Source organism: Sapajus apella, unplaced genomic scaffold (assembly GCF_009761245.1).
Source record: "Sapajus apella isolate SASKATOON/1434 unplaced genomic scaffold, GSC_monkey_1.0 scaffold158, whole genome shotgun sequence".
Lineage (NCBI taxonomy): Eukaryota > Metazoa > Chordata > Mammalia > Primates > Cebidae > Sapajus > Sapajus apella.
In genome coordinates this window covers 2,486,722-2,509,250 of record NW_022437098.1, presented here as the reverse complement: position 1 = coordinate 2,509,250, position 22,529 = coordinate 2,486,722, and the positions used below count along the sequence as shown (strand labels likewise).

The following is a 22,529-nucleotide window of genomic DNA, read 5'->3' as shown; positions in this document are numbered from 1 at the left end:
TCTCTACTAAAAATATAAAAATTAGCGGGGCATGATGGCGTGCACCTGTAATCCCAGCTATTTGGGAGGCTGAAGCAGGGGAATTGCTTGAACCCGGGAGGCGGAGGTTGCAGTGAGCTGAGATCAAGCCACTGCACATTCCAGCCTGGGAAAAAGAGTGAGACTCCATCTCAAAACAAAACAAAACAAAACACCGCAAAGGGGCCGAGGGGAGACATGCTGGTGGAGGCGTCCCACAGAGAGCCGGGAGAAAGACGGGAAGGGGAGCCAGGTGGCCAGAGTTCCATTCTCCACCACGTGCTGCCGTGACCGTGGGCAAGTGACCACCTCTCTGTGCTGTGGATGAACCCCCACAGGGCTGCTGTGAGGGGTAGTGGGTGACTGGGAGCAAAGGGCTCGGGGCAAGGCTGGACATATGCGGGGGGCCTGTCTGTGGGGGCCACTGTGGTGGCTGGGGCGGTCCCCGCAGTGCCTGTGGGAGGAGGGGCCCAGGTCCTGCTCTCCTGGAAGGCCCCATTCCAGCTGTTCCACGCCTGGGCCCTGGAGTTGCACATACCTGGTTTGATGCTGGTGGGACAGAAGTGCCCTCAGGCAGGTGACCTCTCCTCTGGGGGCGTCGGGTTACTCATCTGTAAAATGAGAAGAATGCATCCGTTCACTCACTCGTTCATTCATTCAGTAATCACTCAGCAATGGGCCTCCTCTGCGGCCACTGCAGTGACCCAGACAGCCTTTGACCTCATGGGAAGTTCACGTGGTGCACAGACCTGTCCCCACGCAGCAGCAGCCCAGAGTGGTCAGGGCTGAGTGGTGGGAGCATGGGACCCTGGAGGGATGTCAGGGTGGGCAGCAGGGAGGCTTCCTGGATGAGGGGAAGCGTGGAGACCAATGGACGAGGGGATACGCAGATGGAGTTTCTGTCTTGTTCCCAGCTGGCTCACCCGCACCGGGCATGGCACCCAGCCCAGAGAGTCCTATGGCCCTAGTGAGAGGACCGAGGACGCGCAGACCCACATGACCCCTCCACACCTGCTCCTCCTCCCGACTCAGGCTGCTTTACTGGGAGTGGCTGGGAAGGTGAGGCCCTGAGGTAGGACCATCGATGGGAGCCAGCCAGGGGAACTGGTTTGGCAGCAGGAGCCCCATGCGAGGCGGCTGGGGACCTGGCAGACAACCTGTCTCAACTGGTCCCAAGAGGCCAGTGAGTGGTCAGAGCCAGGCCTGGCCAGGGCCCCCGGGGTTGGCCCAGTTTCCCTGCTTGCCCTGGGGCCTGGGATGGTGGGCAGGCAGGGGGGAGGGGCTCCTTTGTCTCTGCCCAGCCCCTTCTCTGAGCCCAATGCCAGTGCCCTGAGTGGTGCCCACCCCTCCCTCACAGCCTTCTAGCCCTGCCCACCCCCTGGTGGCCCTAACCTATTCTCTAACAGTTTTCCAGGCCCAGCTCCTAGGGTCATCCACACACCCCAACCGTCCCCATCTCCCCACTCTGCCTGCTGTCACTCCAGATCTGTGTCCTATGTCCTCCGGCCTCTCTGTCCTCCAAGAGGTCCCTCCACCCCCTTTGGCCCCATGCCCTTCATCATGAACTTGTGGCCCTGCCCATCCTGCTCCCTCCCCACTTTGGGGCACTAGGCACTTCCCACAGCCACAGGAACAGGATCAGCCATGTGACCCATCGATAAGCCCAGAGGGTGGAGAGTGGGGCAGATCCTGAGGTGCGGGATGCCTGGGACAGGCAGGAGCAGCCTGGAGGGTGGGCAGCCGACCCAACTAGCAGCACAGGGGCTGGGGATGTCCTCTGAAGCCTGTGCTCCTGCCCTCCCACCCATAAATCCCCAAGGGAAGGGGGCAAGAGTCACGCCTCCGGATGTTTGCCTGGGGCCACCCCTTCCCTCTGGGCACTGCACAGAGGGCAGGACAAACAGAGGAACTGACCATGTTTATAATGACCCGGCAGGGGCCCCACCCCGGCCCCTCCTGGGCAGCTCCAAGCACTGCTAGCTCCCCCAGCAGGGGCTCCCTTCCCACCATAAACTCCTGACTTCATAGGGGCCCACAGAGGCAGTGCTGGGCCTGGGAGGAGGGAGAAGAGCGGAGCAGAAAGGCTGGGCCTGCCCAGGTGGCAGGGAGGGAAGGGTAGGAGCTGGGCTTCCAGGCCAGCTCCAAGCTTGGCAGTCAGGCCACCCAGGGCTCCAAACCTCAGCAGGACTCCTATGCCCTTCCCTGTGTGACCTCATTTTCTGTGTCTGTGAAATGGGGATCTAACCCAATCTGGGACCTCAATGTGTGGCCCTGTGTGAGCAACTCAGCCATGCTGTGCCTCAGTTTCCTCCTCTGTTCAAAGATGGTGATGACAGTAGCTGCTTCCTGGTGTTTTTTAAGGAATTAGGGAGAACACAGGGCATGGAAGGCCTGGGCCAGAGACTGTGGCTGGGATCGGAGCCAAGGCAAAGCACACACAGCAAGTGCTCAGGAAGTGTGGTCACCATTCCAATAGCAGCCAGCACTTACTGAGCACCTACTGTGTACCAGCCCTCTTCTGGGCACTTTACCTGGAGTCCCACATCTGACCCTGGAGGGGGGGGTCATTATGAGCCCCGGATTACAGACATGGAAAGCAAGGCACAGAGAGGGGCTTCATTAACCCAGGTGACCCAGCTAGAGTGACAGGGTGCACAACCAGACTCCAGGCCTGTCTGCAGAGATGCGCGGGTCCCAGCCCAGCTGTGCGTCTCATCCTGTTCCATCCTCACAAGAATCCTCATCCCAATTCACAAGTGGGGAAACCGAGGTCCAGAGAGTGCATCTTTTTCAGAAATAAGGAAAGTAAAATTTAGCTTCGAATAATAATTTTTAAATTTTTTTTCACTCTGGGAATAGTCAAATCCTTTCTCCTGTAACTTGGGGTAGTGATGTAATCAAAATGGCTTGTCTTGCCCTTGACAACTCCTCATCACCCACCATCTCCCTGTTTGTCTACTCTACCTTCATTTTCCCAGAGCAACAGGATAAAAACATGCCCATGAAGCCACCTCTCACTGTCTCCTACTATGAAGCATTTCCCTGAAACCAGAGTCAAACCAAGAGGGAAGCACAGAGACCCAACTCCCGGGCTCACTGGATGGTGTCACCATGGTTTTTGTCCAGGCCCTCTCAAGGGAATACTTACCAAACCACCTGGCTCCATATTTCTTGTAGATGATTTAAAGTACCTACATGTCCTAAGACTAAGATGCACCAGCACCCAGAACAGTTTATCTGAAGTGAAAACTGTTCTCAGATCTATAAGAAAAGCAGTAGCCTCATCAGGATTGAATCAATCTTACCAGGTTTTTCCACGAAGGAGTCAGGCTCTTACTTGCCCAAAAGGCTGGTAGAAGTCAAGGAGACTTTTGGTGGCCTTACAAAGGTCTCATTTCATCACTTCATCTTGCAAAAGGGACATTTCACTAGTTGCACAGATTTCAAACAGGGACACGGGAAACATGACATCACAAAAGGTGCAGAATAAGTCCCCAGAAACTTACACCAAATAAGTGGAAATTTATGAATTCCCTGGGGAAAAACAAAACTCAAAATAATGTTTTTTTTTTTTTTTTGACAAAGTTTCACTCTTGTTGCCTAGGCTGGCGTGCAGTGGCACGATCTCGGCTCACCTCAACCTCTGCCCCCCGGGTTCAGGCAATTCTCCTGCCTCAGCCTCCCAAGTAGCTGGGATTACAGGCACGCGCTACCATGCCCAACTAATTTTTGGTATTTTTAGTAGAAATGGGGTATCTCCATGTTGGTCAGGTTAGTCTCAAACTCCTGACCTCAGTTGATCCACCCACCTCGGCCTCCCAATGTGCTGGGATTACAGGTGTGAGCCACCACACCCAATCTCAAAATAATGATCTTGAGGCAACTTAGCAAGATGCAAGAAAATATACACAGGAAAATCAATGAAGTAAGAAACACAATCTAAGACCTGATTGAGAAATTTAAAAAAGCGATAGCTATCGTAAAAAGAACCAAACAGAAACCTTGGAACTGAAAAATTCAGTGAATGCAAGCAAAAAACTAAATTTCTGAACTTGAGTACAAGTCTTTTGAAATAATGAAGTCTAAGAAAAAAAAAGAAAAAAGAATTAAAAAAAATAAGAAAGACTATGGGGGCCAGCCGCAGTGGCTCAAGTCTGTAATCCCAGCACTTTGGGAGGCCGAGGCGGGTGGATCATGAGGTCAAGAGATCGAGACCATCCTGGTCAACATGGTGAAACCCCGTCTCTACTAAAAATACAAAAAATCAGCTGGGCATGGTGGCGCATGCCTGTAGTCCCAGCTACTTGGGAGGCTGAGGCAGGAGAATTGCCTGAACCCGGGAGGCGGAGGTTGCAGTGAGCCGAGATCGCGCCATTGCACTCCAGCCTGGGTAACAAGAGTGAAACTCCGTCTCAAAACAAAAAAAAAAAAAGAAAGACTATGGGACCCGTGCAACAGCATTAAGAGAACATGGTTTGGCATTATAGGAGTTACAAAGGGAGAAGAGTTGGGAAAAGACACAGAAAGCTTATTTAACTAAAAGATAGCCGAAAAATGTCTAATTCTTGGAAAAGATGTGAAGATATCGATTCGTGAAGTTTAAAGTTTCCCATACAAATTCAACCCAAACAGTTTCTTTCTGAGGCATATTAGAATGGATTCATCAAAAGACAAACAGAGAACTCTGAAAGAAGCCAGAGAAAAGTGTCAAGTCACCTATAAGGGAATCTCCATCAGATTCTGAACAGATTTCTTGGTAGAAACCTTGCAGGCTGGGTGATATTGGAATAATGTATTCAAATTGCTGAGGGAAAAAATTCTGCCAATCAAGATTATACACAGCAAAGCTATTCATCAGAAATAATTATTATTTCCCAGACAAGGACTGGCTGAGGGAATTCATCACCCCCATATCAGCCTTCTAAGAAAAGTGTAAAGGAGCTCTTTAATCAGAACCAAAAGGACAGTAACTACTAACATGAACACACAGGAAACTACAAACCTTACTGACAGAGGTAAACTCATAGTTAAATTGAGAATACTTCATTACTGCAATGGAAAAACACTATTAAAGGTAAAAATCAAAATAATCAACACTAACTTTATTTAAAATTCATTTTTAAGGAAGACCCAATATAAAAAGATCCAAATTAAGGCAATAAAAGTATAAATTATGTATGTGTGTGTGGGGGGAGAAGTCTAATGTGTATGAGACCAAAGTTAACACAGGAATTGCATTGAATCTGTAGATTGCTTTGGGTAGAATGAACATTTTAGTAATATTGATTTTTCTGTTATATGATCATAGCATATCTTTTCATTTGTTCGTGTCCTCTTCAACGTCTTTCGTCAGTTTTTTACAGCTTTCATTGTAGAGATCTTTCACTTATTTGGTTAATTTCTGGCTATTTAATTTTATTTGTGGTTATTTTAAATGGTTTTATTAAGCTCTATTTCTTGACTTGTGTGGAATTCAAGGGTGTTCATCTCATGGGAATTCACTAAGCTTTACCTGTTGATGTGCTTTTTTTCCCATCTCTGCTTTGTTTTATCGTAAAAAAGTTTGGAAGATACCACATGTTCTCACAATGAGAACACACAGACACAGGGAGGGGAACATCACACACGGGGGCCTGGAGGGTGGGGGGCTAAGGGAGGAATAGCAGGGGGTTGGGGAACAGGGTAGGGATACCATTAAGAGAAATGCCTAATGTAGGTGATGGGGCAATGAATGCAGCAAACCACCAGCATGGCACGTGTATACCTATGTAACAAATCTGCAAGCTCTGCACATGTACCCCAGAACTCAAAGTCTAATAAAGAAATTTTTTTTTTAAGTTTGGAATTTTTTTAAAAAGCTACCAGGTGGTGACTGGGGACTCTACTGAAGACAACATGGAGTGAGAGACAGATGGTGGAGGGTGCAGGAGAGGGAAAAAAATGAGAAAGAGGGGACAGGAAGAAGAGACGTTCAGGTCACCCTGGCTGAAGATAGAGCAGAGCAGGACAGTGGCAGCAAGGGAGCACTGATGGTCAAGGGCGGTTCTGAAAGAGGGAATGATGGAACCGCTTAGGGAAGGTGGGGGAAACGTGTGGCTGCTGGACCGTCTAGGAAGGTAGCAACCCCTCCCCTGCTGATACTCAGCCTGAAGCAAGGCAAGTAAGGATGAGCTGTGAGTGCACTGCACATACTAGTGTCATAAGCTCGGTAGAAGTCAGAGAATGGGAATGATTTCAATAGCTTGTAAACACTGGTAGTCCTTGCCAGAGCAATCAGGCAAATAAGGTAAAGTTATCCAAATTGGAAAGAGGAAATCGAATTCCCCCTGTTTGCTGCTGATATGACCTTCATATGATATAATCTCTCTTGAAAACCTTGACGTTTCCACCAAAAACTCTTACAATTGTTAAATGAATCTAGTTAAGTTTCAGGTCACAAAATTAATGTACAGAAATAAGTGTCACTTCGAAAAACAAACGACAATCTAGCCAAGGACCAAATCAAAAAAGCAATCCTATTTACAATAACTACAAAAAATAAAATGCCTAGAAATATATTTAACCATGGAGGTGAAAAATCTCTACAGGGAAAACTGTAAAACACTGATGAAATATATCCTAGATGACACAAACAAATGCAAAAGCATTCTGCGCTCACAGATGGGAAGAACTAATATCATTAAATGACCAGATTGCCCAAAGCAATCTGCAGGTTCAATACAATCCCTGTCAAAATACCAACATCATTTTTCACAGAATTAGAAAACAAAATTCTAAATTTCATACGGAACCATAAAACAATCAGAATAGGCAAAGCAATCCTAAGCAAAAAGAACAAAGCCAGAGGTGTCATATTGCCTGGCATAAAGCTATACTACAAGGCTATAGTAACCAAAACAACATGGAACTGGTATAAAAATAGACACATAAATCAGTGAACAGAATAGAGAACCCAGAAATAAAGCCACATATCTACAGCCAACTGATCTTTGACAAAGTCAATAACAATATATGCTGGAAAAAGAACAGCCTTTTCAATAAACAGTGCTGGAAAAATTGAATATCCATATGCAGAAGAATGAAACTGGACCCTATCTCTCACCATATACAAAAATCACAAGATGGATTAAAGATTTAAGTGTTAGATATGAAACTATAAAAATACTGAAAGAAAATCTAGAGAAAACTCTTCTAGACATTGATCTAGACAAAGAATTCATGAGTAACACTTTACAAGCACAGACAAAAAAAACAGACAAATTAGATTTAATTAAACTAAAAAGCTTCTGCACAGAAAAAGAAATATTGACTAGAGTGAACAGACGATCTGTAAAATGAGAGAAAATATTTGCAAACTGTATATTCAACAGAGGACAAATATCCAGAATTTACAATGAATGCAACAAAACATTCCAAATAATGCCATTAAAAAGTGGGCTAAGGACATGAATAGAAATTTTTCAAGAGAAAACAAACGGCCAAGCATATGAAAAAAATTCAACATCACTAATCATCAAAGCGGGAGAGCGAGGCGGTGTTCGCAGGAGCCTGAGGAGGGCCGGGGGGACCACGGACGCAGCCGTCCCGGGGGAAGGCAGAGGGGCCCGCGGCTCACGGAGGGACTCCGCAGAGGAGCCCCGGCTCGCACTGCGGGAGGCTGCGGACCTCTTCAATGGTGGCTTGGCTGGGTCTTTCGTAAGGCAACACGTAGGAAAAAATGTTTCTTCGTCTGGAAAATGCATATAAATGCTCTATTAGGGAGTAACTGGACCCGGGATCCTGTGCCCAGACACGGCTGGGCAGGGCTTGACAAACCAACCAAGGGATGTGGCGCGGTCACGTCTCTAAGGACGGTGTCCTCGGTAAGACCTCCTGTCTGCAGGGTCTCCCCGGCCCTGCGGGACCCTCCCCTGACGGTCCTGCGGCCCAGGAAGACCTGGGTCCCTGGGGGGAAGGCCTGGCAAGTCACGGCGGGCAGGGTGATGTGAGTATGGTATGTGGGTTTGCGGTGGGTGCCCAGGTGCACTAAAAAGGGTCCCCTCCTGCCCCCCACCACAGCACAGCATTTAGTTCAGTTCAGGCCCTGAACTAGTTTTTCAGTTTTTTGAGGGGATTTCCTTTGGCCAAGAGGCAGGTCCATTCGGTCGGCTTGAAGGCTTAGTATTTTTTTTTTTTTGTCAAGGTATGCCAGAGGCAGTATTGATGGCCAAGCTTTTACTTTATTCCCGCATCCAGGCTGTGGCTGCCTGCCCCAGGTCCATAACGTCTTTTGGTGGGACCCCTGTGGCCCAGGGACTTAGAATCAAAAGACTGAAAGCCAATTAAATGTTCCAGGCTACTTGGGAATGAAAGTGGGCAGGCACTCATTAACTTTAAAACTCCTTTTAAGCAACGTAAGAGCCAAAAACCAAAAGTCAAAAGGCAAGGTTACAAAATTGACTTATCTACAAATCTATACATTAAGCTACTGTGAGCTTGGTTTGTAGGACTCAGCTGTACAAAACAAGCATGTTGTTCAGCTGTTGAGCCATCTGTGTACTTGTCCTGAATTCGGAGGCTCTGAATTAATTTAATTCCTCAAGACCGGCCCTTGAAATCTCACATGCCCACTTCTTCCATGATAGTCCTTAGGCCTGAAGGGTTTGAATAGTTTAAATTCTGGAAGTAAAGGCCAGGCACGGTGGCTCACACCCGTAATCCTAGCACTTTGGGAGGCTGAGATGGGCAGATCAGGAGGTCAGGAGATCGAGATTACCCTGGCTAACACAGTGAAACCCCAGCTCTACTAAATACAAAATACAAAAAATTAGCTGGGCATGGTGGCATGTGTCCCAGATACTCAGGAGGTGGAGGCAGGAGAATTGCTTGAACGTGGGAGGTTCAAAAATAAAAATGATCAATAAACACATAAAAAATTTACCTCACTTATGAAAATAGAAATTAAAAGAAATGTCATTTTTTTCCCACCAATCAAATAAAGAAGTTGAAAAGACAATACTATCTTGTGTTTGTCAGGATACATTAAAAAGAACCCTCTTATCACTGATGGTAAAGGTATAAATTGATGCAACCTTTCTGAAGGACAATTTTTCAATATGTATCAAAAGATATTTTACCCAATAATTTAAATTATTTGGAATTTCTGTTGGGAAAGCCATCAGAGCATCATGTATTTATGACCTAGATTGTTAATCTCAGGTTGTTTTGTTTTTCAAAAAGTTAGGAGCCATCAAAAGGATAGGAAGGGAATGTTATAAACAACTCTACACACATAAATTTGACAACTCAGATGAAATGGACCAGCTTCTCAAAAAGCGCAGCACTCAGACTCACCCAATAGCAAATAGATAATTTGAAAGGCTAGTTTCAAGGCTCAACTATTAGAAAACAGAATTCAAATGAGACGTCTCCAGGCCCAGATGTTTCACTAGAAAATTATACTAAATGTTCAAAGTTTATTCAATCTCTTCCAGGAAAAAAGAAGAGAAAGGAACACTTTCTAATTCATTTTATAAAGCCATTATTACCCTGATGCAAAAACCAAACAGTGATAGTAAAACTGACCCAGTAATATCATAGACTGTTCTTTTGGATAAACATAGAAAATGACCTTTTTGTTCTTAAAACTTGAAGCTTACATTTGTTTTATCTAAGTTCCTTTCTCAGAAAAGGACATTCAGACCTCTCAAAAAGAGTATTAGAGAACTGAAACTCACCAGATCACCACATCCTGACAATGAGAAACCTGAAGCCCTCACTCCTCATGACTGTTTCCTTGCCCCTTTCTAGTTCCTATATTCTTACACATTGTCACATTTCTTCTCTGTTATATAAACCCCTAGTTTTAGTCTGTCCGGGAGATGGATTTGAAACTGAGCTCCCATCTTCTTGGCTGCAGCACCCGATTAAAGCCTTCTTTCTTTGCAATATTTGCTGTCTCATTGATCACCTTTTTGTCTCATAAGCAGCAAGACCTAGACCAAACCCCTGGTGTTTGGGTGACACTAGTTAAAAAAAAGTCAATCAATGCAAAATCCCTTAACAAAATATTGGCAAATAGAATTCAACAACGCATAAAACAAACTATACACCATGACTGAGTGGGGTTTATTCTGATAATGGAAGGCTGGTCCAGTATTCAAAATCAGTCAGTGTAATTCACCATATCAACAGGCTAAAGAAGAAAAATCATATAATTATATCAATTGATGAAGAAAAATCACTTGAACAAATTCAAAACTCACTCATGACTTAAAAAAGAAAATCGCCGAGGTGGGAGGACCACTTGAGGCCAGAAGTTTGAGACCAGCCTGGGCAACATAACATGACACCATCACAAACGAACAAACAAACAAAAAAACCAAATTAGAGAGGTGGATGGTGGTACATGTCTGTGGTCCCAGCTACTTGGGAGGCTGAGATGGGAGGATTGCTCGAGCCTAGGAGTTGGAGGGTGCAGTGAGCCATGTTCACAACACTGCATTCCAGGCTGAGCAGCAGAGTAAAACCCTGTCTCTGAAAAAAAGAAAGTCTTAGCAAACAAGAAATAGAGGAGGAGCTCCCCTCAACTCTACCAGGTACATCTACAAACATCTATGGCTAGCATTATATTTAGTGGTGAAAGGCTGAACGCTTACCCTCTAAGATCAGGAGCATGGCAAGGATGTCCTCCCTCACACTTTTACTCAACATATGTAGTCCCAGAAGTTGTAGTCAGCACGATAAAGCAAGAAAAATAATGAAAAGGAAACGGATTGGAAAGCAGTTAATAACATTGTCCTTCTTTGCAGATAGGGTGATAATCTATGTAGGAAATCCCAAGGGCCTCACAAACAAAAACCCAAAACACTCCCTAGAACGAGTGAGTTCAGCAAGGTCACAGGATACAAGACCAAAATACACAACCAACTGGATTTCTATATATTAGCAATAAACTCATTCATAATAATAATTAAATTTTAAAATATGTATTATTAACAATCAGTAAAAAAAAAAATATTGGAGGGCCTAGCAAGGTGACTTATGCCTGTAATCCCAGCACTTTGGGAGGCTGAGGCAGGTGGATCACCTGAGTTCAGGGGTTCGAGACCAGCCTGACCAACATGGAGAAACCTCATCTCTACTAAACATGCAAAATTGGCCAGATGTGGTGGCACATGCCTGTAGTCCCAGCTACTCAAAAGGCTGAGACAGGAGAATTGCTTGAACCCAGGGAGCAGAGGTTGCGGTGAATAGAGATCATGCAACTCCACCTCAGCCTGAGTGACAAAGCGCGACTCCATCTCAAAAAAAAAAAAAGAATGGAATAGTATAACTCTAAAAATCAAGTGTAGGATTCTTACGCTGAAAACCACTACATGTATGCATGTATATATTTATGTGTGTGTAAACTTACATATATATGAATCCATGTGTATGTGTTAACTAAATGTAACGATCATGGCCCACATTGTGTGACGAACAAGATGGAGTGGGTATCTCCCTCAGGTCGCTTACAGTATAGCTGGGAAGTCAGACACTAAACCCATGAATAAAAATGTGTTGGGGACTTCAAAGAAGCCGCTGAGTGCTCATGGCATCAAGCACCTGGAAGACCAAACCATGAGGTCAGAGCATGGCGGGTGAGACCATTCAGGTTTACAAGGCTTCTAACTCTACATCACCAGAATGTCCTCTAATTCTACATTTCTGGAGGAGAGAGGCTGATTGGGTCACTCTGGGTCAGGACTGTATCTCCTATGCCATCAAGAGTGTGTGTGTGTGTGTGTGTGTGTGTGTGGTGGGTGTGGGTGGTGGCATGACTTAATACAAACGTAGCAGCTGAGAGTCCTAATTTTGAATAAGGAGGTGAGGAAGAAATATTTGCACTGGCTGGATGCACCAAGGGCCACAGTAAAAACTAGAAAGAACACCAAGATTTAAAGAACCAGAGGAAGAGGAGCTGTGGGGAAGAGAAGCAAATGAGGAGCATCCACAGAGTCAGAGAGAAAGCCAGAGTCAGAGAGAAAGCCTGAGTCAGGGCTTCCTGCTGCTGAGTGAGTTGTGCAGCTGCTCCAGCTGCAGTAGATTGCTAATTTCAGGTTGTTTTGTTCTGAGTTCTCCCTCCAAGCCATGGAGGTGACGGTGCCACGTACTTCAGAGGATGTTCAGTGTGCAGAATAAGACGCAACACCCTCAGCTCAGTGATACGTGAGGCGTGACTATACTGTCTCAGGAGCGCGGCTTATGATGAAGAAGGGCTGTGATTTTAGCACCTGGGAGTGCTTTTCTTGGCAGGCTGCAGACACGTGCGTTTGGAAAATACGAAGGAAGAAGTCCCAAAATGGCCTTTGCCACGGCTCAGCTGGAATTGTCAGTAACGTGGCAACTCATTTCCTCTGGATAGATCTGTGGAAGCTTAAAATTCTAAGAACTGCACTTCCTTCAGCGGTTCAAGGAGATCTGAATCCCAGGTCTCTGACAAAGGGTCCTCTCCTAAGACCATAACATACCGTGTTTCTCTCCTCTCTTCCACAGACCTCAGAAGATAAGCCTTCTGAAAGGGACACCCTGCAGGCTGGCCACAACATTGTGGCCACAGATTATGCCCTGTAGGGTAGCACAACCCTGGTGGCCCTCTAAACAGGGCAAAGGGTGGACCTCTTCGTGCTCGACCCGGTATGTACAGAATATGGCAGCATCTGGGCTGTGGGGACTTGATGGGCCTCTGTGCTTTAGTGCGAGTTCCCTGGGATGATTTCCTGGTCATTCCTAATACTTGTTTTGGGGACCAGAGAGCATAAAAGCCTGGTTTTGGGAGCCAGCACCATCATCAGAAACCATGAAGGGCCTCTGTTCTAGTGAGGGCACCGGGGGTAGGAGTGTCCTGTGGAGCCAGTTGCATCAACTCAGGCCCTGTCCTTAAGGAGCTCATTTTTCAAAAATGCACTCAATCTGTTTGGCTTATGAGAACCCCATGATTTAAGAATCACCATACTGCGAGTTTCCAGACAGAAGCATGAATTCTTTTTGTTGTTGTTGTTAGTAGCACGATTCTTTTATTATACACTTTATAAAAAACAAATGCCCAAAGACATACACGCCCTGCCCACCCCCATGGCCACTAGGGAGGCAGCTCATACCTTTCCTAATGTAGATCTGACCACATTGTTTCCATATATACCTGCAGATACTTCTGTCCCCTCAAATATTTGTATCTCAAAAAAGGAGGTGCAAAGAGTATATAAAGATAAATTTTCTTGTTGTTGTTATAGTGCGAACACCAGACGACTACCGGGGGCAAAACAGAAACACAAACCCCATCTTCAGCGAGGAATGGAAGGTCTGTCACCTGCCTCAAGTAGCTGAATCTCCTGCTGTAACTGGCTCCCTGACATTCATGGGTTTGTAGGGACGTGACCCAGGTGCTTGCTTCTACTTGTTTCCAGAAGGCACATGTCTCTTATATCCTTTCTTAGTAACTAACTAAAGATGAACTACAGGAGAACCCAGTATTTAGATTCTGCCCAGAGGTATTAAATGCACAAGGAGGCAGCCCCTGCACCAGAACCCACACCACGTGCACGAGTGGCATAAGCCTGTCGCCCTGCACCAGGGCCGCCCCCGGGAGACCATCAACACCTACACAGAGGCTGTGCAGACGGTGGACCCCTTCAAGGCCACAGGCAAACCCCACATTCTGTGGGTGGCCTTTGCCAAGTTTTATGAGGATAATGGGCAGCTGGACGATGCCCGTGTCATTCTGGAGAAGGCCACCAAGGTGAACTTCAAGCAGGTGGATGACCTGGCAAGCCTATGGTGTCAGTGCGGGGAGCTGGAGCTCCGGAACGAGAACTATGACGAGGCCCTGCGGCTGCTGCAGAAGGCCAGGGAGTTGCCTGCCCGCCGGGCCGAGTACTTCGACGGCTCAGAGCCCGTGCAGAACCGCGTGTACAAGTCACTGAAGGTGTGGTCCATACTCACCGACCTGGAGGAGAGCCTCGGCACCTTCCAGTCCACCAAGGCCGTGTACGACCGCCTCCCGGACCTGCGCATCGCGACACCCCAGATCGTCATCAACTACGCCATGTTCCTGGAGGAGCACAAGTACTTCGAGGAGAGCTTCAAGGCCTAAGAGCGCGGCAACTCGCTGTTCAAGCGGCCCAACGTGTCGGACATCTGGAGCACCTACCTGACCAAATTCATCCCCGGCTACGGGGGCCGCAAGCTGGAGCGGGCACGGGACCTCTTCGAACAGGCTCTGGACCGCTACCCACCAAAATAGCCAAGACCTTGTACCTGCTGTATGCGCAGCTGGAGGAGTGGGGCCTGGCCCGGCACACCATGGCCGTGTAGGAGCACGCCACCAGGGCCGTGGAGCCTGCGCAGCAGTACGACATGTTCAACATCCGCATCAAGTGGGCGGCCGAGATCTACGGGGTCACCCACACCCGCAGAATCCACCAGAAGGCCATCGAGGTGCTGTTGGACGAGCATGCACGTGAGATGTGCCTGCGGTTCGCGGACATGGAGTGCAAGCTGGGGGGATCGACCGCGCCCGGGCCGTCCACAGCTTCTTCTCCTAGATCTGCGACCCCCGGACGACAGGGGCGTTCTGGAAGACATGGAAGGACTTTGAGGTCCGGCACGGCAACGAAGACGCCATCAAGGACATGCTGCGCATCCGGCAGAGCGTGCAGGCCACATACAACACGCAGGTCAACTTCATGGCCTGGCAGATGCTCAAGGTCTCGGGCAGCGCCACGGGCACCGTGTCCGACCTGGCCCCTGGGCAGAGCGGCATGGATGACATGAAGCTGTTGGAACAGCGCGCGGAACAACTGGCAGCCGAGGTGGAGCGAGACCAGTCCCTGCGTGCCCAGAGCAAGATCCTGTTCGTGAGGAGCGATGCCTCCATGGGGGAGCTGGCAGAGCTGGCGCAGCAGGTCAACCCCGAGGAGATCCAGCTGGGCGAGGACGAGGACAAGGACGAGATGGACCTGGAGACCAACGAGGTCGGGCTAGAGCAGCAGAGCGTGCCAGCTGCGGTGTTCGGGAGCCTGAAAGAAGACTGACCCATCCCTCCTCCCTTCCCCCAATACGGCCATGTTTGTAATAAAAAAAAAAACTTTTGGTTTCCTGTGTCTCTGCAATGGCAGCTCTGGACTCTCTGTCGTTCTTCACTGGCCTCGGCCTGAGCGAGCAGAAGGCCCGCGAGACGCTCAAGAACCAGACTCCGAGCGCGCAGCTGCGCGAGGCCGCTACCCAGGCTCAGCAGACTCTGGGCTCCACCATTGACAAGGCTACCGGGACCCTGTTACATGGCTTGGCCTCCCGACTCAGGGATACCCGGCGTCTCTCCTTCCTTGTAAGCTGCATAGCCAGTAAGAAGACCCACACTGAGCCCCAGCTGAGCGCTGCCCTTGACTATGTGCGGAGTCACCCCTTGGACCCCATTGACACTGCGGACTTTGAGCAGGAATGTGGCGTGGGTGTCACTGTGACCCCAGAGCAGATTGAGGAGGCTGTGGAGGCTGCCATTAACAAGCACCGGCCCCAGCTCCTGGTGGAACGTTACCGTTTCAACGTGGGGCTGCTGATGGGAGAGGCTCGGGCTGTGCTCAAGTGGGCAGATGGCAAAATGATCAAGAACGAAGTGGACATGCAGGTCCTCCACCTTCTGGGCCCCAAGATGGTGGCTGATCTGGAGAAGAAGCCCAAGGTGGCCAAAGTGCGGCTGGAGGAAACAGACCCGAGGACAGCAAAAGATGTGATAGAGAACGCTGAGACTGCTGGCCAGACCCTGTCTCGGATGGAGCAGCTCCGGGGAGAGGCCCTTAAGTTCCACAAGCCTGGTGAAAACTACAAGACCCCAGGCTATGTGATAACTCCACACACCATGAATCTGCTAAAGCAGCACCTGGAGATTACTGGTGGGCACGTAGGTACCCGGTTCCCACCAGAACCCAATGGAATCTTGCATATTGGACATGCCAAAGCCATCAATTTAAACTTTGGCTATGCCAAGGCCAACAATGGCATCTGTTTTCTGCGCTTTGATGACACCAACCCTGAGAAGGAGGAAGCAAAGTTCTTCACTGCCATCTATGACATGGTGGCCTGGCTGGGTTACACACCTTACAGTGACATATGCCTCTGACTATTTTGACCAGCTATATTCCTGGGCTGTGGAGCTCATCTGCAGGGGTCTGGCTTATGTGTGTCACCAGTGAGGGGAGGAGCTCAAAGGCCATAATCCCCTGCCCTCACCCTGGAGAAACGGTCCCATAGAGGAGTCACTGCTGCTCTTTGAGGCAATGCGCAAGGGCAAGTTTTCAGAGGGTGAGGCCACACTAAGGATGAAGCTGGTGATGGAGGATGGCAAGATGGACCTGTAGCCCACAGAGTCAAGTATACACCACACCACCGCACAAGGGACAAATGGTGCATCTATCCCACCTACAACTACACACACTGCCTCTGTGACTCCATCGAGCACATCACTCACTCTCTCTGCACCGCGGAATTCCAGGCCCGATGCTCTTCCTACTTCTGGCTTTGCAATGCACTGGACGTCTATTGCCCTGTTCAGTGGGAGTATGGCCGCCTCAACCTGCACTACGCTGCTGTCTCTCAGAGGAAGGCCCTCCGGCTTGTAGCAACTGGTGCTGTGCGGGACTGGGATGACCCACGGCTCTTCACACTCACGGCCCTGCGATGGCGGGGCTTCCCACCTGAGGGCATCAACAACTTCTGTGCCTGGGTGGGAGTGGCAGTGGCACAGACCACAATGGAGCCACATTTTCTAGAAGCCTGTGTGCGTGATATGCTGAATGACACAGCCCCATGAGCCATGGCTGTGCTGGAGTCACAACGGGTCATCATCACCAAATTTCCCGCTGCCAAGTCTTTGGAAATCCAGGTGTCCAGCTTCCCAGCTGATGAGACCAAAGGCTTCCATCAGGTTCCTTTTGCACCCATTGTGTTCATTGAGAGGACTGACTTCAAGGAGGAGCCAGAGCCAGGCTTTAAGCACCTGGCTTGGGGCCAGCCTGTAGGCCTGAGACATACAGGCTACGTCATTGAGCTGCAGCGTGTTGTCAAGGGCCCCAGTGGTTGTGTAGAGTCTGGAGGTGACGTGCAGAAGGGCAGATGCTGGAGAGAAGCCGAAGGCCTTTATTCACTGGGTGTCACAGCCTTTGATGTGCCAGGTTCGCCTCTATGAGCGACTATTCCAGCACAAGAACCCTGAAGATCCTACTAGGTGCCTGGTGGATTCTTAAGTGACTGAACCCAGCATCACTACGTGTGGTGGAGGCAGCATTAGTGGACTGCTCTGTGGCCCTGGCAAACCCTTCAACGAGTTCCAGTTTGAGCGTCTTGGGTACTTCTCTGTGGATCCAGACAGCCATCAGGGAAAGCTTGTTTTTAGCCGAACTGTGACACTGAAGGAAGACCCGGGAAAGGCGTGAGCTGGAAACACTGTGAACCTACCTCGTCCTCCCGGAGGTTGGGGCTACCCTCACCACCCCAAATTCCATGTTAATAAAGAACAGCTAAATTAAAAAAAAAAAGAAGAAGAAGAAGCATGAATTCTTTAGAGCAGCACCATCCAGTAGAATGCTCTGTGAATTTTGCTTTTAAAGTGCATGCCTTGTCTATCACTTGTGAAGTGCTTTGCCAGGTATACTGAGGTCTTGTGAAAACTCAGATAATGTTGACCAATGACCACTTCAAAACCTCTTGTGTTCACTTAGATGAATTGGGCAGGTACTATGTCCCAAAGCACCATTTCAGGCAGTGGAGATACAGTGTTGACACATGGCAGCCTTTGTGGAGTTCACATGTCAGTTTATATACGTGGAGAGAGGGGGGTTGCAAATTTCAAAATGGAGCAGTTAACTAACAAAACAGCGTTTACAGCATGGAAATCGAGAAACTTTTCAAATAGAATCTTTTCACCTATATACCCATTAGACCAAGACCCATTGCTGTGCCAGTTTCCCAGTGCCACAGTTTCCCTTTATTTTCAAAGAAGCTGGCAAACCCTGAGAAATTCTATGGCTTACACATGTTACTCTCGGGCCATTATAGAATAACAGCTAACACATAATTCTTAATAAGTTGTAGGAATGTAGGTACCTGTCCTAGGGAATTTACATCTACTAATGCATTTAAACATGACAGCAGCCCTGTGAGGTCGGTCCTACCATTATTTCTATGTTCAGGTGGGAAAAGGGAGGCACAGAGAGGGTAAGCTGCCTGAGGTCAAGCTAGTGACCGGTGGTGTCATGTGTCACACTCTGGCAGACTGTGCTTTAACTACTATACCAGACCGAATTTCAAAAACAAATGCTCTTGAGTACAAGTAAAATACTTCCAAGAACATTCTGAGCAGTTAGTTCTAAAGGCAATGGGAGGTGCTTTGACTCCGGGAACTAACTCAAGGATTCCCAGGCACAGACAGAGCCTGCTTTCTACCCTCAAACATGACAGCAGGGCCCAGTCTAGACATAGGTGGGCAGCGGCGCTTGTCACCGTGACAAAAGGAAGAGATGAACCATAGCATAATCTTTCCTGATCTCCGTGTATTATCCTGAAATCCCTTTGGATCAAGTCACCCTAGTATAAAAAACATTTGAGCAAAGACTCAGTGCACAAAGCTTAGTGCCTGTTTGGCATGTTGACGTCCAGCAGACGTAGCTGGTGGCAGTTGTCACAGATAGAAATGTCATGGAGGGCAGCCAGCAGTGATGGAGGCAGCATTCTTTGGTGGATCAAACCCAGCCTGTGAGATCTGTGGGTCTTCAGAGCTGGTGATTTGATTTTGTCAGAACACACATATTGTTCTGGCACAGAATAACCACCTCCTGTTAACCAACTCCCCATTGTGGGATAAAGCTCAATGACAAGGGATTCATTTATAAATAGGAGCTGTTGCTTCTCAGTGACAAGGAGCTGCGCCTGATCATCAGGGACCCTCTTATCAGAGTGCATGAGAGTCCACGTTAAAAATCAGCGGTTGTTGGTGACCACACAATCAGAATAAAGGGACATATTTTCCACGTTAATAAAATGATGGAAACAACATTCCGGGGGCCTGAGAGTCCCTGCCCCAGCCCCGGGAGTGGATCAAACCAAGGCATTTTCACCCACCCTGATGCAGAACGAGCTCCTCCGTTCAGGTGGAGAGTGAGTGCCACTCTTCAGATGACAGCTGTGCATCTGCACGCTTTTTGCTGAAAAGCAAGAGCAAAATCGAACCTGGCTCAATTAAGCGAAAGGAGTTACTGCATGGATGGCGATATGAGAAGAGGGGCAGGGAAATGCTGGGAGGGTCTCTGGTGAGGGCTCCACCCCTGGGCCTATGCCCACGGACCTAGGTGAAGACAGGCATTTCTGTTTCAGTGCCCAAATGCTGTATTTCCCAAGATCACCCTGGCCTGCCACACCCCCATCCTGTGCCTATAAAACCCCTGAGACCCTGGTGGGCACACACACAAGGAGCTGGATGTCAAGAGGAACATATTGATGGAAGAACACACCAGCGTTGAACAGCGGATGGCGGAAGATAAGGCAGGGCTCTAACGCAGGCCGCCTATGGACCCACGGATAAAGTGAAGGAGCACACTGTAATATCCATCCACTGGGGCTTCAGCTGTAAACATTCACACCCAGATGCTGCCGTGGGGTGGGAGCCCCACAGACTGCCTGACTGCACGCCTCCCCCTAGAGCTTTGAGCCACAGTGCAGGGACACAGCAAGCCATACCCCCATCGCATGCCCTGCGACGAGGATAAGGGAACTTCTGTTTCAGTGAGAAAGCAGTGGGCCTTGGCTAGGAATGGGCAGGGTGAGAGGCCCAGGAAGCAGGAAGCACATCCCTGGTGTTGCAACATGGCCAGTCTGTCCTGGACACCAACTCCGGTGCTGTGCCTCTCACTCAGGTGTCAAATCCTAGGGAGGGTGTCTAATTTTTAAGCTAAGGCACATGCCTGACCTTGGCCTAGAAGAGGCCCAGATACGAATCTTTCTAGACTGGCATCCAACTCTTTAAGGGATGTCAAGGCATTTTTCAGAAGTAGAACTCAATGCTGGGCTGCTCCAAAGCAACAGATGCCCACAGCAAGTTAAAGCTCATGAGACAACGACAATCACATGCACATCTGTAAGAAAAAGAAGTTCAATTTATTGGGCAGGGGGAGTGCACTGCAGAGGAACCATGGAATTTTCCTTGGCCATTCTAAAGAGGGTTTGAGGAACAGAGGATTGGTCTGGATTGGATATTGCCTGGAAGTGGGTGCAATGAATGAGTGGTTATCTTAATAATTTTTATTTAGGAGCCAGGGAGATTGAAGTGCAGTCGCTGGTAAAGAAGCAGTTGTCATTTTTGTTAGAAGAGAGGAGTGTGTAGTTGTTCAGTCTCCTAGTCACTGTCTTATTTCAAACGTGGACAGCATGACCTTTCCTCTTTGTATTCTGGGAATGTCTCTGATGTTCCTTGGGAACCTCTGGGCTAGCTGCCAGCTGTGAGCTATCATTCTGGAGTGTCTCACTTTCTCAAAATCTTTGACATCCATTAAAGTGGATCTGGTTTCTAGGCCCTGATCTTCCCCCTAGCGACTTAGAGGGACAACAGCATTTAAAGTGGTATCCGCTGCCAGCTGATCACATTTTGTCACCAGAACTAGATAAAGGGGTGTCTGAGGGATGCCCGGCAGCTATTGACCATGGTGGCGTCAGGGGACTGGAAAGAGGGGCTGAGCACAATTTTATTAATAAGTCTCAGGATTCCTTTAGATTTTACCAGCTGTTTCCTTATGCCCGGTGAACACAATTTCCAATTGAAAGAACTTCCTCTTTTCCCAGGGAAGAGTAGTTGGGATACCAGAAACTTTTAATGGTTTCTGAGATTGAATCATTAACATAAACAAAATAACTGGACTGCAAATTAATGGCCAAAATGCATCCCTCACACATTAGTACAGCTTCTCCTCTAACTGTTGATGGCCTAAGTCTTTCTGAAAACTTTAATCTGGGGGTGAGAACCTGGGAGATAAATACAGTCATGTTCCTTATAAATAAGGGGCTCCCCTGACAGTAGAAGTTACAAAGAGAAGGAAGACCATGGGCCTCTTCCCTTTGAATTGTCCTCCCTCTTGCTATGTTACTGCTTGAGCTTCTTGTGTGGGCTTCATATTATCGCTGTCTTTCCACCACTCATGAAGGGCAGGCTCCAGAGTTACCACGGCAGTCCCAGCTCTGCCAGCAGGTCCCATCTTCTCATGATTCTGCGGGCTTCTGTTTCCTGGCATTTCTCTTCTTCCTGGCATCTCTCTTCATCTCGCTAGACTCTTGGTGAATTTTTACTGGTGGAAAAGATGTCAAGATTAATAAGAAAGGAAAGATTTACAGCCTGAAGGAGGGCTATGCTAAGTATTTTGATGGGGCCACCACTGCGTATGTGCAGAAAAAGAAATTCCCTGAGGTGAGTGAAGAAAGCCCAGGTGGGTAGCAGGGAGAGTGTTGTCTCCACGAGGTAGGTCCTGTTTGGTGGTGGCTTCAGTGGGCCTTACTGAAAGAGGTTGGAGCCACCGTCCACAGCTCTGGCCAGTATGAGAATGGTAGACTTTGCCTTCATAAGCAATCAGTATGTTTTATAGCTACAATGTACCTTCTAAAGGTAACACTTGCCTTTACATTTAAGTTGTTCCAGGAGAAATTGTTTATAAAAAAGTTAGGAATCACACTTGCAAAATTCAGAGCTCAGGCCAGAACCTCTCTTAAGTCACTTGTTTAAGCCCCAACCTCTAGATTCACTCACTCGGTTGCATTTGTTTTTCAAAGGAGTAATTATACAAGAGGACTTCAAAGAGTTCACGGAACAAATAAAATTAAAAGATAAAAATATAAAATACAAAATTTTTTTTCTCAATATACCAGCCATTTAATCCAACTCTAAAGGTCCTGGGAATTTAACCTGCAAAGGCAGTCTTTTTTATGTTATTTGCTCAAGAAAAATGGGTGCCCCTTAAAGGTTTTTTTTTTTAATATTAGGAAACAGTAAGAATTCAGAAGGAGCCAAATCAGGGCTGTAGTTATTTTCCATTAAAACCTTTGCAAAATTCCCTTGTTTACTGAATTAATGAGAGGAATTCACAGAGCATTGCTGTGGTGGAGAACTCTCTGGTGAAGCTTTCCTGGGCTTTGTCTGCTAAAACTGTAGCTAAATTTCTTAGAATTCTCTCTTAATAAGCTTATGGGGGCTAAGGAGCAAACATCTCCCCAATGTTGTGAAAATGAATGGCTGTGATTAGTTAAGGCCAAATTGTATCCTGTACCTTCAGAGGCCCTCGCTCTCCTCCCCCAACGTATGCCCATCTATAGTTATCCATCCACCCATCCACCCACCCATCCACCCATCCACCCATCCACCCATCCACCCACCCATCCACCCATCCACCCACCCATCCACCCATCCACCCACCCATCCACCCATCCACCCATCCACCCATCCACCCATCCACCCATCC

General features: G+C 48.0%; 2 pseudogenes across 1 annotated transcript; both read left to right on the top strand.

Moving 5' to 3' along the window:
- Positions 1-13,113: 13,113 nt before the first annotated feature.
- Positions 13,114-15,112, top strand: LOC116541905 (annotated as a pseudogene).
- A 3-nt stretch (positions 15,113-15,115) lies between these two features.
- LOC116541915 lies at positions 15,116-17,570 on the top strand (annotated as a pseudogene). Its single transcript, XR_004265003.1, has one exon. The product of XR_004265003.1 is annotated as a glutamine--tRNA ligase pseudogene (transcript).
- Positions 17,571-22,529: the final 4,959 nt, after the last annotated feature.